This window comes from Mesoplodon densirostris, chromosome 5 (assembly GCF_025265405.1).
Source record: "Mesoplodon densirostris isolate mMesDen1 chromosome 5, mMesDen1 primary haplotype, whole genome shotgun sequence".
In the NCBI taxonomy this organism is placed as follows: Eukaryota; Metazoa; Chordata; class Mammalia; order Artiodactyla; family Ziphiidae; genus Mesoplodon; species Mesoplodon densirostris.
The window spans coordinates 149,551,890-149,556,391 of NC_082665.1; the positions used below are offsets into that span (position 1 = coordinate 149,551,890).

The 4,502-nt window shown below is 46.1% G+C and overlaps 1 non-coding gene across 1 annotated transcript; it reads left to right on the forward strand.

Annotated features, from left to right (window-relative positions):
* Positions 1 to 4,174: 4,174 nt before the first annotated feature.
* LOC132491529 (U6 spliceosomal RNA) lies at positions 4,175 to 4,281 on the forward strand. The gene has a single exon (XR_009532737.1). It is a non-coding gene; the product is annotated as a U6 spliceosomal RNA (small nuclear RNA).
* The last annotated feature ends 221 nt before the right edge of the window (positions 4,282 to 4,502 follow it).

Below are 4,502 nucleotides of genomic sequence, written 5' to 3' on the forward strand. Positions count from 1 at the left end.
GAAACTGAGTTATTTGTAGTGAGGTGGATGGACCTAGAGACTGTCATGAGAGTGAAGTAAGTCAGAAAGAGCAAAAACAAATACCGTATGCTAACACATATATATGGAATTTTTTTTTTAATGGTTATGAAGAACCTAGGGGCAGGACAGGAATAAAGACACAGACATAGAGAATGGACTAGAGGACATGGGGACGTGGAAGGGTAAGCTGGGACGAAGTGAGAGAGTGGCATGGACTTATATATACTACCAAATGTAAAATAGAGAGCTAGTGGGAAGCAGCCGCATAGCACAGGGAGATCAGCTTGGTGCTTTGTGACCACCTCGAGGGGTGGGATAGGGAGGGTGGGAGGGATATGCAAGAGGGAGGATATATGTATACATATACTTGATTCACTTTGTTATACAGCAGCAACGAACACAACAATGTAAAGCAATTATACTCCAATAAAGATGTTAAAAATAATAATAATAAAATTTAAAAATAAATAAACAACTTGCCTTGGCTTCCACTGGAGGATGGCTTATGTGTTCCCTCACCCAAATGCTCTTCCCCCAAATCTCAGTTTTAAGATACTGTATTTCAAAAAAGTTGTTTACTTTTTATCACCCGTCAAAACAAAAACAAGTTGATTTCGGATCTGATGATAGTTAGTGCTTCTAACCACTCCCTCCGTTCACCCTGGATGTTTCAGGAGGCATTCCTAGTTTTCCTTCCATTTCTCTGACTGCTCCTTCTCCTCCTCCATTGAAGATTCTTCTTTCCCTCCTTAAATGTTCGTATTTCTTAGGGTCTGTCCCAGGTTCTCCTCCTTCTCATATATTCAGGCTCCAGGACAACAAAGAAGACAAGGAGAGTCCAAGGTGACCCCCAGGTTTCCTGTCTTGAGCAACTGGACAATCATAGATCATTCTAATCAGAGAATCTTTTATTGTAAGGAACAGAAATCCACTCAAACTAGCTCAAGTCAAAAAGGAGTCCTGGGACTTCCCTGGTGGCACAGTGGTTAAGAATCCACCTGCCAATGCAGGGGACACGGGATCGAGCCCTCTTCCGGGAAGATTCCACATGCTGCAGAGCAGCTAAGACCATGCACCACAACTATTGAGCCTGTGTGCCACAACTACTGAAGCCCACGTGCCACGAAGCCTGCTTGCCTAGATAGAGACCGAGCTCCACAGAAAAAGAAGCCACCGCAATTAGAAGACGGCTCACCGTAATGAAGAGTAACCCCCCGCTTGCCACGACTAGAGACAGCCCGCATGCAGCAACGGAGACCCAACGTAGCCAAAAATAAATAAATAAATAAATAAATTTACTTTAAAAACTGGAAAAAGATGTATTAAAGCTACTTGAATGTACTCTTCAAAACAAAACAAAACAAAAAAGAATCCTGTGAGGCACAAAGTGTCTCAGAGAAACATGAAAAACTCCCAGGCCATGTGAAAGGCAAAACCAAAGCCACTTCGAGACAGAGACACTCTCTCCTCGCCGTGGAGTGGCTCCTCAGCTTCTCTGACGACCTCCACCCGCTTCCCATCCTCCAATCAGCCACCTGTGAGTTTCCTCCCTTCCTAAACTTCATCCAGCCCTTTATTGCCACCCCAGACAGAAATCAGCCAGTCTTTGCGCTCCAGTGCCTACCGTGAACTGAAACTTGGTATCACTTACATTCCCCAGAGAGGGCATCTGATCAGTCCAGCTCTCCTTTTCTGCACCAGGTCAGCTGGCCAGTGAGCTCCCCTTAGATGAGGTGCACACTCCTGTGCCAATCAGCTATAACTGGGGGGTGGTCAGGGGCCTGCTCTCCACCCAGCAGGGGCTGTGGGTGGAGGAAGATTCTCTAAGAAGGGAGGTATCCCCAGATGTGCCGAATACAGTGGTATTATTAAACAGACTAATTCTACAAATACTCATTGTGAAAATGCTAAATGCACAGCAAGAGAAGAGAACTGAGGCTTAAAACCCTCCCATTTTGGAGGAAGCAGGTTGAAAGGACCAGCAGAAGAAGCGGAAGTTTCCATCACTTTAGATGTGACAATATAGGGAGAAGAGAATTTTGAGAAATGTATTCATTTCTTACTGCTGCTGTAACAAATTACCACAAACTTAGTGGCTTAAAGCAATACAAATTTATTCTCTTAAAGTCTTAGAGGGAAGGAAAATGAAATGGGCTTTATGAGGCTAAAATTAAGTATTGGCAGAGCTGTGTTACTTTTGAAGGCTCTAAGGGATAATCCATTCCTTGCCTTTTCTAGCTACGAGAAGCTGCCAGCATTCCTTGGCTCGTGGCCCGGCATCACTCTGCTTCCGTCGTTACAGCTCCTCCCGGAATTAGACTCTCCTGTCTCCTCCCTCTTTTCCTTATAAAGACCCTTGTGATGACATTGGGTCCACCAAGATAATCCAGAATAATCTCCCCATCTCAAGATCCTTAACTTGGTCACATCTACGAAGTCCTTTTTACCATATAAGGTAACACATTCACAGGTTCCAGGAGTTAGAACGTGGATATCCTTGGAGGGTCATTATTCTCTCTCCCACAAGAAGGATACGTTGGTCATACGAGACAAACCCTGCCACTCGCCTAAGGAACAGCCACTGAGTCTCACGCAGCCTCATCTGAGTCCTTCAGAAATATCATTTTCACAAAATGGAAGAAATGGAAACCAAATGTCAAAAGATTAGAGGCATGCAGGTGGTGAAAATGAGGAGGGAGAAATGCTGATCATTCCTAGGAAAAGTCCAGCAAAGGAAGACGAGAACTATAATCTGAGAGGACAAGAAGTGACAGAGTCATTGAGGTATGAAAGTTGGCGGGGAGAGGTGGGGGGAAGACCCCTCGAGACATGGGGAGGCAGAAATAGACCAAGGCTTGAGGGTCCAGGCTTGAAGGCACCTTTGGGGAAATGCCATGGAGGGGCCCCAAGAGGAAAAGTTCAGCATAGCACAACTCAGAGTCTCCAGCTGAGGTTGGATGTTGACTCCACCTCCTTGACTTTCCCGAGGAGCCCCAAAGGCCTGGATAAAGAGCAAAAGGCAAACAGAGGAGGCAGTTGGATTGGATGGTTTCATGGAGGCTCTGAGAAGAGAGCGATGCTGTGCTGCTGGAGAGAGCAATGGTAGAACAGCTGAGAAGGCAGAGAAGCTGGAGAATGCTGGGGAGTGGAGAACTGAAGTGGGAGGGAGAGCCAGACAGCAGCCTAGGGAAGGGCTCCATCAGTACCTGCGGAGTGACACACGGAAGAATAAACAGCCAATCCCTAGCCACGGTGCTGCTGGTCAGGGGGTGTGATGTAGGATCTGGGGACGCAGAGGAGGGGTTGCGATTGGATGGGGGCCGGGGCTGCAGATGAACAGCATCACATCCCTAACCAGGCCAAACCCAAGGCTCACAGAGCTACACAGATGAGGGTGCCCGGCTTTCTTGCAGGATCCATTTGTTCACCACAGTCGAAGGAGCCCCTGGCCTCCCAGAAGGAAGGAAACAAGGTTACCTCATCAGCTTCCACCAAGTGGTCTATCATTATTTAGCCCTATATCTTTTTAGCTGGGGTCGGGTGGGGGGGACAGTTTTATACACTGTCTCCACCTGCCATGTAAATGTTTATCCAGGTTTGTCAGATGGACACTGGCAGAAAGCACATTTCTCCTCCCAGGGGAAAGAAAGATGTCACTGAAATTATCTTGGGCTCCATAGGTGACATTAGTACATCCAGACTGCAAAACATCAAGTACCAATTTTCATGTTAGTTTCTGTTGCGCTAAATGGAAATCTTACCCTTGTGTCGACTATATTGATGAGAAAATTCCCCCAGCCGCTGGCCCAGTGCGGGGTTGCACTTGGGCCCAGGGGCCACTTATCTGCCGTGCAGGTGAATTCTGCGCTGCTTGGCTCTAGAGGAAAATGCATCTTACATAAGGTTCTGCTCCACAGATAAGTCTGTTGTTAATATGCCTCAGACTGCCTTGGCTTTGGCTATTATCACAGATACATGCAACGTACATCGTTTTTATCAGTGTGCATTGTACTTGGGGTTGAAAAAAAATAAAAATAAAAAAAGAAGAGAGACCACAGGATGTCATTTGTTATTTTTTAAAAAAGAAAAAAAAATGTTTGCTACAGATTCCACCCATACCACATATTATTCCCAATGAATACATTGGAACATCATGCTCGCTTCGGCAGCACATATACCAAACCTGGAGCGAAACAGAGAAGATGAGCATGGCCCCTGTGCAAGAATGGCATGCAAATTCATGAAGCGTTCCATATCTTTAAAAAAAAAAACTGGAGCATCAAACACGCACTAGTCAAGTGTGTGGGTTTTCAGAATGGACGTTTCCGTAGTGCAGTTTTTCAGAATGGACGTTTCGTAGTGCGGTGTGACTGAGTAGTAGGTGTAGGGCATCACGCCTGCGCTGAACGCTGCCTGCCACGACTCTGCCCCATCCTGTAAATGTACGGGGTATTTTTTCCCAAAAATGAAAGGAGAGGATT